This window comes from Gymnodraco acuticeps, unplaced genomic scaffold (assembly GCF_902827175.1).
Source record: "Gymnodraco acuticeps unplaced genomic scaffold, fGymAcu1.1, whole genome shotgun sequence".
NCBI lineage: Eukaryota > Metazoa > Chordata > Actinopteri > Perciformes > Bathydraconidae > Gymnodraco > Gymnodraco acuticeps.
The window spans coordinates 1,297,295-1,312,200 of record NW_022990682.1 but is presented as its reverse complement, the minus strand read 5'-3'; positions in this window follow the sequence as shown (position 1 = coordinate 1,312,200).

Sequence of the window (14,906 nt, the reverse complement as noted above, 5' to 3'; positions counted from 1 at the left end):
ACTTTAAGCCAACGTAATAGCTCTGAATCTCTTTGTCTTTGTGACTAACTTTCTTCAAGTGCTTTTTTCCAATCGAGAACAGAGATTCAAAACTTCATTTTCTAGGATTTTGTGGACTCTGCTTGTTGGACCTTTGGTGACCTCCTAGTTGGTCAATCAGCTGCATATTGGATGAGACAGACCTGCTAGTGACCCCAATCAGACTCAGACACACTGCACTGTATACAGAGAGCTGCAGCTGGCTCCCAGATGCAGTGAAAGTGGAACATACGGGGTTAAATGGGACAGAGAAGAGTGGCGCTGTCAGAAATACCCTGGATACTTAATCTAGTCCAACTCCAAGATCTAATGAAGAGACCTGCCAGCAGCGGTCTTTTCTACCTTTCACCAGATCGTGTTCAATCTCAAATGGTAATCAAGCTGGGTCCTCTGTACAACTTCAAAAGAAGAGCTGTTTTTTCACACACAAAATGATCAAATGAGGTTGGAGAGGTTGTGTTGTTCTTTAAACTGTCTGGAGGAGATCAGATGCTCTCTGGGAAATGCAGGTGTCTGTTACTATGTTTATCTGTAACCTCCTGATGCTATCTCACGTGTTGCATGCACACATTATTTTTAGTTCTGGGTGCTTTTCAGCTTGTTCGCTCCATAATCTGATCTTGCTTTGAAACGTGTGATCCGTCTGAGAGTGTGTTACACTGTGGCTTCATGCCAGAGTAAAAAGAGACCAGAATCATTTATATAATTCTGACTGCTGTTTACAAAATGTATGCCTTTTCTCACCTGCTGCACCACTTCATTTAATCTGGAGCGTAAGGAATCTAGACATTAGTCATAAACAGGTATTGAAAGTGAAGGATGTTTTTATAGGATCCTGAGCTTAATGCCAAGTTAAATAGGTCTTAATAATGCAGATGTTGTCTGTAACTCAATGTTAAGCCTATAGGTTAACAATAAAGGATAAATAATGATACATGACATATCAATATTGAAAATTACAGCTAAAATCCCAAAGTCTCCCAAACAACCCCTATTTGTATTGTGATAGGCTAAGGGGCGGGACATCTCTAAGCGGTTGACCAATCACAACAGAGCCGGCCAGCTAACCAATCAGAGCAGACTGGGCTCTGGTTTCAGACAGAGGGTGAAAAGAGGAGCAGCAGCACAGGCAGTATGAGAAAAAATAAAGGCAAGGCAAGTTTATTTATATAGCACTTTTCAACACAAGGCAATTCAAAGTGCTTTACAAAAAATGAAAGAGATTAAGAAAATGGCATTTAAAATCAGTCATTAAAAAGAAAAGATAATAAATTAAACATTAAAAGAAAAAAGTACATGGATAAAAGTTACAGTGCAGTCTAAGATATGAATAGTTCAATTAAAAGCAGCGACAAAAAGAAAAGTCTTCAGCCTGGATTTAAAAGTAGTCAGAGTTGCAGCGGACCTGCAGGTTTCTGGGAGTTTGTTCCAGATATTTGGAGCATAATAACTGAACGCTGCTTCTCCATGTTTAGTTCTGACTCTGGGGACAGAAAGCTGACCAAAAGAGCTTTTTGAACATTAAAGCATGGAGACATGTCAGAATAGAGGCTCAAAAATACTTATATGAACCTACAAATGAGCATAATGGGGCCTCTTTGAGGAAATTACAATAATTAATGAAAGAAAGCCATTAAAGGTTTCATCAGTGTAGCCTTTATTGTCTAAACTGCTCTACATGCATGCTGCTTCGTACGTGTAATGACATCATCGTGTCTCATCCCATACTACCAAAAGGTTCTGATCCTACATGGACTCCAGCTCCCTTTATCTCCAATATCCTTCCATCTGGTTTGAGTTTCATTCAAAGCCAGTCCTGATAAAAACAGGCTTTACTTTGCAAAACGCAATACAGTGATACAGGACATGCTTACAATTCAACAGAGGCAATGTCCCTCAGTCTCTGAGGCGTGTGCAGGACAGAGTCACTGCTCATCAGCAGTATGCTATTGCATGACTGCTGGACCTTTAAACTGTTTCATGAGCTACTGTGGACACTTTGGAGTTTTCAGGACATATGGTTAAACATACTGTACGGTTAAGGGCAATTTTATCCTGAAATACATAGCTCCTATAAAGAAGTTCAGCTGCTTATGGGTATGTTAGATTGGCAAGATTAAAATATATTAAAAATGTATGTTTACCGAAAGTGGAATACTTATTTGGTTCCCATCTGGTGAATGAGTCCTTCGCTAACATGTAATTATAAGGACATTTGGTAACACTTTATATTAAGGTACACAAATTAACCATCAACTAGTTGTTCATTAACATGCATATTAGCAGTATATTGGCTCTTTATTAGTCATTATACAACACTTATTAATGCCTTATTCTACATGACCATATTCTACAAGTAATAAGCCATTAGTTGAGAGTTTTTCCTCAATAACGCTCTAATTAGTGCTTATTTATTGCTAGTAAGGAAGTTGTTATACATTAGTTTTGGTCTTAATATGCTCAATATGGGCCTAATAAGGCAGTAGTACCACAAGAATAGTAATTCTCCCATAAACACTTAACAAATATGATCTATTCTTATGTAACAAGACATGAAACTATAAGTGTTAAAGTTAGGGTAGGTAAGAATGGAGAAACCAGCTTGAGTGCGCTAGAATTTGAAACTATATGCACCCGAAAAAAATCTGCCCCTTCCTTCAGACTTCCTCACAGAGCCCCTCCTCCAACACACACGAACGCGCACATGACCAATGAGGGCTCGAGATAAGTTTGTGCACAGATGGAAGGCTGACAGGCAGGTAGGCCATCCAGTTACTTTAGCCGGGCCGGCTCAGATGATATTTTGTTATGGATTTGTTGTCAAAGCACATAAAGGTGGGGTAGGTAAGTTTGAGAAACCGGCTCGAGATACACTTTTTGTTATATTCCATGGAATGCTCTTAACATCCCGATAGCAATGAATATCTTAAGTGCTTTGACAAGAAATCCATTAAAAAACGTCATCTGTGGAAGGCGTGGTTCTGTAAAAAGCACGACCAATCATCTGAGCCGGCCCGGCTAAAATAACTGGATGGCCTACCTGCCTCTCTTCCATCTGTGCACAAACTTAAAAAATGATTGGTCGTGCTTTTTACAGTACCACGCCTTCCACAGATGACGTTTTTTAATGGATTTTTTGTCAAAGCACTTCAGATATTCATTGCTATCGGGATGTTAAGAGCATTCCATGGAATATAACAAAAAGTGTATCTCGAGCCGTTTTCTCAAACTTACCTACCCCACCTTTAAGTGTTATTATGGGAGAATTACTATTCTTGTGGTACTACTGCCTTATTAGGCCCATATTGTGCAGCGCATATTAAGACCCAAACTCATGTACAACAACTTCCTTACTTGCAATAAATAAGAACTAATTAGAGGGTTATTGAGGAAAAACTGTCAACTAATGGCTTATTACTTGTAGAATATGGTCATGTAGAATAAGGCATTAATAAGTGTTTTATAATGACTAATAAAGAGACAATATACTGCTATTATGCATGTTAATGAACAACTAGTTGATGGTTAATGTGTGTATCTTAATATAAAGTGTTACCGTGTATTGCCTTAGCTGCTTGGAAATATACATTTACGTAGTATGATAGTTCACTGACTTTACATACAATTACGATATTGTTTGCCTACTAATGTATTTCATTATAACAAAATGCTGTCTGATTGATGAACAGCTTGTATGACAAACACTCCTTTAATGTTTACATACAGTACAATATGGTAGCCAGAGAATAGCTACTAACCAATAGTCATGCTACCATCATAATGTTGTACTCCTTAATAACACATGCCTTTGATATAGGATTCAGGAGACACTCATTACTACAAGATCACCAGAGCCGGATAAGTCCCTCTGCTTTATGATTCTCTTGTCAAAGCACCATGTCAGGATGAGGCTAGACAGTCTCGGAGCCAGAGGCTCAACATAAAGAGATCACAGACAGAGAGAGATTATGCATCAAATGATGATTCGTGAGCACATCAAAGGAAAGCATCTGTTTCGTAACCTTGGAGGACTCTGGGAAAGAAGAATTCAAGGCTATTAGACAACAGATACACTGTCAGGCACGAACGGTGGGCTGTAAGCTCATCACATCCTCAGTGAGGGTCTCTCGTAAAGAATGGGATGCAACACCTGAGAAAGAGGAAACAGTATCTGTACCTGTCACCAACATAGAGGATACACACGTACAATGTCAACAGATACAAATTACAGAGGACATGACAGGGCATGAGTAAAGTTGAGTTAAAACTCAACTAAAACTGAACCTTGAAGAACTCCGCAAGTTACTTAAATTAAACAAGAGGAGATTCCCATAAGTCTGTGTATCAATTTACAAACCTAAACGGCTAAATAAGCAGGACTATAAGTATATAGAGGAGGAGGTACAAGATATGTCTATGTGCGCTGATTAAAGAACACCGAATTACAAATCAAACTAAATCAATAACTGTTTCTTAAAATATAAATGATTGCAACGTGTAGATTTTTAAGACAGACACTGCAACATGGCTGATAAATGGCAGATTTACTTCAAAGATTTGGGATTATACATAATTTAATGATCTTTGCAGGGAGTCAAAGTAATATTCTTAATTTATTTATCCAGACATTTTATTGTGCCCCAAATTCATTGTTTTAAAACCGTTTAAGGTTTTGTCTCTTGACTCTGTCATAGACTGCCATCTCAGTTACTCTGGGTTCCATCTTTAAGACAGAGTGTTTAACATTTAACAAATACTGGATCAGACTTGATTGGATTGAATATTGGAAGCGTAGGTTTTTGGAGATATTTAAAACTGAATAAACTTCTGCAGCCCTTCAACATTAGTCTTTTTGATTTTTTCAATGGTTGTATTCAATGGTTTATTGAATCTGGACCGTCAGCATGTTTTTGCTACAATCTTCTTTTTTTGAAAGCATTCTCCCACAATATGTCTCTTCACAGTTTGAATTCAATGGTAGAAGGAGTGCACAGCTGGCATATATCAGCCCACTCAGCAGTTTAAATTGAAGTCACTGTAATTGTTTGATTGCAGCAGAATATTCTTTGATTGGTGACCCCTCACGTGTTGCCAAAGAACCGAACCCTGACCACTACAAGGCACAAGCTAGTAGAGCCACACTGGAGATTTAAGTCCAGGGAGGAAATGTGCCATGTCAGAAATGTGGTAAACCTGTAATGTCTCAAAGTAAATGAAATATAGGACACACGCTGTGCAAATCCACCACAGGCACATTGAAACAATTGGGAAATGTCTTTGTTGTGGCTCACACTTTCATTACCATGTGACCCTCCTGGCATTAAAGAGCAACATTGATCGGAACACCAAAATGTTTTATTTGGTTGGTATGCAGAGCAGATTTAATTTTGATGAACTTTATTGAATAACAACTAATTACACTGTAAGCAACATAAAGTTAATTAGAATATTGTTGTATACAGATGACAAAAGTACATTTAACATGCACTCTACATGTGTGACCATTAAAGAGGGTTTCATCCCTCCCAATTCTATTCTATTATGTGCTCTTGTTTTCTTTTAAGGCCATTATCCTGCCAGGGACTGTGAATACAAATTAGTTTAAATGGCCAAATCTGGCACATTTACATGATGGACTCAAAAGTAAATTTTTATAATATGCATGGTCCCTTCTTAAATAAATAAATGCAAATACAAAAACATTAACATTTGAGGTGGGTGTGTTTATATCATTTTCTAGCCCCCTAACAATGATTTAAAAGTTTATTTAATATAGTTTTGTGCAATAGTTATAGAAACCTTTGGAGGTCACAAGTGAAGAAACAGTTGATTCTCATAATTATTCGTATTCACATTTACATAAAAAGTTCTTGAAAATACTTCTGTTCTTTACAAACACTCAAGTAAGATGATCCAGTTTTGTATTCTTCACAGTAAGATTCTTTGTGCAGTTGCAGAATCTGGTAAGCATTTTACTTCAAACTCTTTACATCCATATGGAAATAGGACTCAGCTGCTATGTGTTTAGTATTCAGGTTACAGTGAGGTTTTTACAGTTTCTTCTTGTGCATCCAAACAGTCTCTTTACATAGCACATGGGCAAATAGTGTCCACACAATAAAGGAAGTTAATTATAACGTTGAGATAATTATTTTTTCGGATTCATGTGGGCAAACTGAAAATAACCGCCCTATGTCGAGATGCAACAAATACAACTTAGGGTTGTTTGTCCGTTTGAAAACAAGAGAGACGAGAGTAAGCTGCTGAACAGATGAATCACAAATACACAGTTTAGTTCAAATGTATAGGTTTAGATGAAGGGAGTGCCTTGCGGCATCTAGACATGGAAACAAGAGCATGTTTTCCCAAACGGCTTCAGGGTGCGCCTCCGACCTACGTGTGTTTGGGAAGACGACTACCATCAGTATGATACAGGTGGGAAAAGGTCAATGTTAGCATGAAGTGAAAAAGCGCTCAGAACCCTAGACGTTTTTATAAAGGCAACATTTTGCTTTTAAATAGATATTAAGATACAGTGGAGAAATGTTTACGGAATAAAGTCACATTTTGTTTGTTGAAATCCGAACACTGTTAGCTTTGTCACCACTGTTGCTGTTGCTTAAACAAACAACACTGTTAGCTTCGGCTCAGCCGTCGCCATTCATCTTACCATTAAAATGTACTACTTATATACATGGTGTATTTTTACATTTTTTTTTTTTAATCAACGAGTGCTTGCCTCTTACTTTTGACTTTTATCCGCACTGTAAATGTAATCGCAGCGGGACGAATTACGGATGATTCTGACGTTGAGAGCTGTGTGTACTAGGCAGCTCCTAAAACAGACATGTATGAATTTCGTTTTCAAGAACCTTTTTTTTTACTCAGTAATTTCATTTCATTTCAAACCTTTTTTTAACCAGATTGGTCCCTTGAGATCATAGATCTCTTTTTCAAGGGAGACCTGCAGCGAATAGGTTCCGCATGAAACATATAACAACATAAAACAATTGCCTCAAAGGACATCATACAACATATTTACAAGCTACATTTACATACTTATCGACATTTACAAATACCCATAGTTTCAAAGAGCATTTCACTTAGACTAGCTTTAAAAACATGCAGAGGAATGAAATGTCTCAGTTTCATAATACGGGAGTTTACCCAACATGGCTTTATAAATAAACGTGTACCAGTGACTGAGCCTCCGTACAGTAAGTGATGGCAAACCTGCCTTGGCATACAGGGTACAGTGATGTGTAAGTGCTTTACAATTAGTGACACATCTCAGTGCGCTGTGATAGGCGGCATCTAACTTGTTCAGGCAATGGGCAGGTGCATTCATATAGACCAGATCACCATAGTCCAGCACAGGTAAAAAGGTCACAGTGACTAGCCTCATGGCTTCAAATGAGAAACAGGACTTGTTTCTGAAAAAGAAACCTAGCCTAACCCTCAGCTTTTTAAGCAGGTTATTGACCTGAAGTTTAAAAGAGAGACAATCATCAAGCCAGATACCAAGGTATTTGTAACAGGCAACCACTTCAAGTATTATTCCTTGCGCAGTTACAATATCCAAAGCAGTCTCTGGTGTCTTTTTAGCTTTTGAAAAGAGCATTACTTTAGTTTTATGAACATTTAAAATAAGCTTAAGCTCCGCGAGCTGTGTCTGAATAATGTTAAAAACAACCTGTAATTTAACAACAGCCTCCTTAATGGAGGGACATCACGGTATCGTCCGCATAAAAATGTAAGGTTGCTCCATTGACATTTTCACCTAAACTGTTGATATAGATGGAGAATAAAAGTGGACCTAAAACAGAACCTTGTGGAACACCATTTGTAATGTTTAACCACTCAGAATTGAGTCCATCAAATTGAACACATTGGGACCTTTCATTTCATTTCATTTCAAACCTTTATTTAGACAGATAGGTCCCTTGAGATCATGGATCTCTTTTACAAGGGAGACCTGCATCAATTTAGTTCCACATGAAACATAAAAACAACATAAAAACAAACAATAGAGGACATCATATTTACATATTCACCAACACTTACAAACACCCATAGTGTCAGAAAGCATCTCGTGCAGACGTGCCTTAAAAACATTCAGAGAAATAAAATTGCTCAATTTCAATTTGGACTGTAGGCCGTTCCAAGCAAGTGGAGCTGCGCACATAAAAGCTGTCTTACCTAAAACAGTCCTTACTCTTGGTACATCTAACAAGACCACATCCTGCGATCTCAGACAATAGCTGCTTGCAACTTTCTGCTTTACCAGAGAACAGCTGTAATACGGGAGTTTGCCCAACATAGCTTTATAAATAAAAGTGTACCAGTGACTGAGCCTCCGTACAGAGAGTGATGGTAAACCTGCCTTGGTATACAGTGTACAGTGATGAGTAAGCGCTTTACAATTTGTGACAAATCTCAGAGCACTGTGATACGCAGCATCTAACTTGCTCAGGTAATTGGCAGGTGCATTCATATACAACAAATCACCATAGTCCAGCACAGGTAAAAAGGTCACAGTGACTAGCCTTTTCCTGGCCTCAAGCGAGAAACAGGACTTGTTCCTGTAGAAGAAACCTAGCCTAACCCTTAGTTTTTTAAGCAGGTTATTGACATGAAGTTTAAAAGTGAGACAATCATCAAACCAGATACCAAGGTATTTGTAACAGGCAACAACTTCAAGTTTTATTCCTTGCGTAGTTACAATATCTAAAACAGGCTCTGGTGTCTTTTTTGCTTTTGAAAAGAGCATTACCTTGGTTTTCTCAACATTTAAAAGAAGCTTTAGTTCAGAGAGCTGAGTCTGAATAGTGTTAAAAACAGCCTGTAATTTAACACCAGCCTCTTTAATGGAGGGACCTGCACAATACATCACGGTATCATCCGCATATAAATGTAAAGTAGCTTCATCCACATTTTCACCTACGCTGTTAATATATATGGAGCGAGGTCGTTTACAAACCACCTCACTGCATGGCTGGATATGCCAATACTGGCCAGCCTCTGCTTCAAGATGCGATGATCGACGGTATCAAACGCTTTGGAAAGGTCAATAAACAGAGCTGCACAACTCTGCTTATTGTCTCAAATACTCGCAATATCATTCACCACTTTCATTGTGGCAGTGATGGTGCTGTGTTTCTTTCTGAAGCCTGACTGATGTTTAGACAGGATATCATTTATACATAAAAACTCCTTTACCTGTTCACTCACTAGGCGTTCAAGAACCTTAGCCAGAACTGACAATTTAGAGATTGGCCTATAATTATTTAAAATAGTTGCCTCCCCTCCTTTTAGTAAAGGCAAGACATAAGCTGACTTCCATATTTTTGGAATTGTGTTTGTGCTGAGGGAGAGGTTAAAAAGAGAAGTAAGAGGAAGAGCAATAAAATCTGCAGCTATCTTTAAAAAGAAAGGTTCTACGTTGTCCGGGCCAGCCGGTTTCTTAGGATCTAGCTTGGATAAGGCTTCATGAACAACATCAACAGTAAAAGGAGTAAAACTGAAAGGGTTTTCCAGATCACATTGTTCAGAGTCACGGATTGGGGTGTTCACAGAAGCAGAGTTAGTCACAGAATCAAACATAGAACCGCAGGACACAAAATGCTCATTTAAACAATTTAGCATAGTGGCCCTGTCCGATATAGTGCCAGATGCTGTGGTAAGGCACGGAGGAAGCTCATTACGGATTTCACAGGTGGATATCGATTTTATGGCTTTCCAAAATTATCTAGGATTATTCAGGTTCTTTGTGGTAACTGACAAATAATACTTCGACTTAGCACTTTTAATATGTGATGTGAAGCTATTCCTTAGCTGCCTAAATCGCAGCCATTCTACCTCTGAGCCTGATTTCCTTTGCCCAGGCCTTGTTTCTCTCATGTAGGAGACTAGACAGCTCAGCAGAAAACCAAGCATTGTCTCGTCCCTTCACTCTAAATGTACGCAGGGGTGCATGTCTATCAATAATTTCCATAAAACCAAGATACAAATAAGACCATGCGGTTTCAACAACAGCACACAGATCGATTTTTCCCCGATCAAACAGATCATGTACAAAACCCTGCTCCACACAATGTTTTGTGTCTCTCTTTATGACAATGCAAGGTTTACCCTTTTGGACTTGTGTGTCTCTAATTGTGGCTACAACACAGTGGTCACTCAAATCATTAGCAAATTCTCCCACAGATGAGTATTTATAGGGAACATTAGTTAGAATGAGATCAAGTAAGGAGGATTTATTAGGGGACTTAATGTTAGGGCGAGTAGCACTGTCAACAATCTGAGTTACATTCAATGAGATACAAAGGTTTTTTAAATCCTCTGTAGTTAACCAGTCCCAGTTAAAATCACCAAGTAGCACCATTGTCGTCTAGTGGAGATAAAAGATTTGCCAACGTAGACAAGGAGTAATGTTCAGTAGCTTCCACATTTGAAATCATTGCTTTGGTAGGAGGGCATTTTATTACATTACATGAATCAGCACTAAACTAATGAGTTTTGGTTTAAGATACATTACATTACATTTATCAAATTGTGCTGAGTCAGCCGACAGCTGGGCTACCACAGCCTTCAGCTCGGTGCTGACCTGGCACTCTGTCACTAACTCTGTATAATGATGTTTGCTCGCTGCTGCTGGCAGGAGCCTCCTTCACCACAGCCTCCACCTGCTTTTGTTTTCCTCAGCTGCATAAACCTGAGACTGTGTTTATGTCTGGATTGACATGCGTGTTTTTTATGATGTTATTTATGCCATGTTTGTGTCCCGTTTGTTTCAAAAGAGTGGACACCAGTAAAAATATTCCGCCATTCTTTTTTAGTAATGACCTAGTAGCCTATAGCAGTTTCATATTTTCTATACTCAAAGACTATATGGCAGCCGGTTTGTATCATCCAGCATCCATTGGCTGTTGACCCGTATTACTTTCAGTGAATCATAAATCATTTGCTGCAGTTCACTCTGAGTTCACGAGGTCTACTTATACATGAAGACATAATGAGTACCTGTGATTGACTTTGAGCCGCTTTTGCCTGCAAAACAGTGTGGTGTGGTTTCAGCCTCAGCCTGGCACGGCTCACTCAGGCAATCTCAAGTTCCCCCATATCATCAGATGAACTGCTATCCGATGCCACAATTGTATTTGTCTTGGACATTGTTCTAGCTTTGATCACAAATTGCGGTAATTACTCTGGGCCTTATCCTTCCCTCTGGAAACAATGCGTGGAATAGGAGACCAGTGCGTACACAAGGAACAACACACAGGCCTGCAGTATGTGGGAGCGCCGGTGAGAGGATAAATAGCCTGATTAAATGCAGCATTTATGTTTTTCATCCACAATGAACTTCACAGCTCAGCTACCAGCGTGCAGCCACTTAGCAGCGGATCACTTAAATCCGGATGTGCTAACGAAACAGGCTGTTCTGTAATTGAACCAGATCTCTTTCTGCCTCCTCCGCCTTCCTTTCCCTTTTATCCTTACGTCTCTGAGCACAAATAAATAAACGAGCAGAACCTGAGACGTGACTACAGGGAATTGTTCTTTATGGATTCTGGAAAACAGCAGTAATCAGGACTAACAGCCTCTGTGAGTCATTTTGGTCCTTGAATAGTACAGGGGCCACATAATTAACCCCCCACTTGCCACATGGCCTTTCATCTCATTCACACAAAAATGGTGTCTTTCGTAGCCTCCCCTCAACAGGAAACAAACATGTTTGAATTGTAAGTGCTGCGTGCATACCATGATAACATTTTGTAATTATAATTCCTGTCATACAACACTGAGACTTCCTGGAATATCAGGAACTTCGTGGTAAAACCTCAGTGAGGTTATCCAAAAATATGGTTACAGAGATTCCAAAAATTCTCTATTTATACCCATAAAACCCTTTAATGATGTGAGATCTGACTTCCTGTGGTGTCATGACATGTTTTTTTGTTTTCAGGAAAAGAGGTTGTGCGAGAGCTGATCATCCTAAAGCGCTCCAGTTTTACATTTTGGTCAAACTGGAGCTGAACATGGGACATTTTGCTTTATCAGGTAAATGGTCATTTTTGTCTGTACAATATAAAGTATGACTTGAGTTTTGTGAAAAGGCTCTTGCAGTGTGCGAGATGTTCTTCTTTTAGTTTTTCAATCTTTAAAATAATGTTTAAGCAAAAGCCTCAAAACAAAACCATTTACATCCATCTCAATGTGGTTAATGGAGAAGATAGTTAGATAGATAGCCAGAAGATATAGACTCATTTTACAAATGGGGAATTTGCAGATTTGCAGCAAGGTTTTAAGTACATTACTGGTTCATGATAGTTACTCCTTTGTGTCACCCTTCATTCGCAAGACTAAAACCAATCCAAGTCCGACAAAGGCACAAGTCCAACAAAAGGACTTCCATATTGACCATCATTCAGACCACAAACATTTTCCCACCCTTTTCCAGCCACTGTTTCCCCCTTAAAAGGCTACTATTTGGCAATGAGTATTGTTTGTGAGGTTGTAGTTGATGTGTGACCAAGTGAATGCATGTGCGTCACTATCGCCACTGAGGGGATAAACTATGTTTTGTTACATGGCTGCATATAAGGAGAAACTGTACAACTGGTATTAAAACATATGATAATCTGCCTAGTTGACAGTTATCCTTACAACCTACCCAAAAACAATTGGTCCAATGACATTGAATTGTGGCCAGGAATTTGGTTTCCTTACATTTATATGACCTGATTTGAACTCTTGGTAAATACACAAAGCCAACACATAACGTTGTGTCAATTGATACCTGTTCTGTAGATACAAACAGATTGCAGAACCAGTCAAGGAACAGTCGTAAATGTTATGACAATGTGTCTGATAGTGGATAGTGGGGTGGCCATGTGTGGCATGGAAAACAAGGGGTTGTGACATTTTTCTGAAAGCTCTAAATCAGCTACTAAATCTACCTTGAGCTGAGAATGCTTTGTCAACTTGCTGTGATGAAAATATTTTTGAAGAGGTTGCTTTTCTCCCTTTTCCCTATAGGCCCTGTTCCCTCAATGTTGTTATTGTGTTTGCTTGGTTATTCAATTCAGCACGATGTTTTAGTTTTCCTGATTTTATTAATCAGGTTATAAATAACACAAGCTTGTTTAATATGTTTATTTATATCAATGTTTTAGAGTATTAAGGTCTGTTGAAAGGAGTCTACCCTTTCGTGTCTGTATTTTATTTATTTTATGGATCTTTGGGGTGGATCAGATGCTCACTCAGGGATAGTGAAAACAAGTCTGCTTCATTATATCATATAAGCAGGGCGGGGGCTGGGCACTGATAAGATGTAGGACGATAGGTAAGATACTGTATTTCTGCCTTAAATTACATTCTGTTACATTTGGTTGCTCATTGATAGGATGGATGTGGATGGAGAAATTGTGATTTCAGGAGTAAAATAAAAGTAAAATCAATGTTTAGTAAATGTAGTTTTAGTATTTGTTTTCTTGCTTTATGTTTAGATCAACCCATACATACCTGGATAGATGGTATGTTCCAGTTAGGATAGGCCCTCAGTGCAGTAGTAGCAAGGAAGGAGGTGTTGTCGTGCTGTGAGGCTGCAGCATTAGTTTAGTTTTGGTTGTCCCCTGAGTTACAGATTTGCCTCTATTTCAGTTATATTTTTCCATATAAATGTTTCTACTTCCACATCCCTTTGAATGTTCTCTGTTGCCAAGGAACATCATCCTCCCTTTATATTCACACATATTTGTCATTCAGATACTTCAAAGCCATAAGTTGAGACATACTCTGAGCTAATGTCCGAAATATGATTGGGATGTGACCATTGGCCCCGGAGCCAGGCCCAGCATGTTGATCTAGGGAATGTCATACTTCCAGGAATTTCTAACCAATTTCCATCTGTTCATTAGTTTCAGATAAAACCCTTTTTGTACTATCGGAGCATCTAATGAAGTTTTCGGGAACTCCAAACCCTAACGAAATGCAGTGCTTTTAAATAAATCTAAGAGAGCTTGTTTTTTTTAACAAAAACAAGACTGAATGTGATTTCCAAATTAGCCCCCAGCTTTAGAGTGAATTGTGCAACACTTTGGATCTGCTGTTTTCCATAACCTTTCTTATTGGAAAACATCCATAGTTCACAGTGAGGGAAATATGCACCCACCATCAGTATCAGATGTGTATCCCGGGGGTGGCCATTACTTTATGATGTGGTGTGTTCAGGTGCCAAACGTGTAATTAACCACCTCAAGACAGTTGGTTCACTGTCATTTACAAATGAACGCTGCTTTTGAACGTGAGCTTCTCCAGGGCCAGGTTTGAATATAAATATGAATTTGACTATTATCTGTTACCACATGAGTGCCGAAGACAGAAATCATGTTTCCATTTCAGTGCTGAATACAAAGCAGTGTTTTGTTAAACTTTGAATATTGTTAACTCATCTGTATGCAATCAGATCACACCTTGTTATAACACCAACAGTTAGATCTTTGTCTCTATATATGTCACAATAATGATTTGTCTCTCTGAATCACTGACACCCCCTACCACAGGCTTGCAGATAGAAATTAGTTGCAAGTTATGGGAACATCTATTTTTAATATTGTACAATGTTCCTTAACAAGCATGTGAGCATCCAATTTTATAATCCCCTATCGTCAATAAGCGCTCCGGTCCCAGCTGTGTGCATTGCTTTTTTCTGATGTGTTTTGAGCTTCTTGCAGCGTTTTGTATAATACCTGCTGCTTATGTTTAAAGAGATAAGATAAGATAAGATAGTACTTGATTGCCCCATTCTCCAAAATAACCTTGTCTTCGGTCAGTGGTGCAGTGTTTTCCTGCTTTTTAAAGGGCAT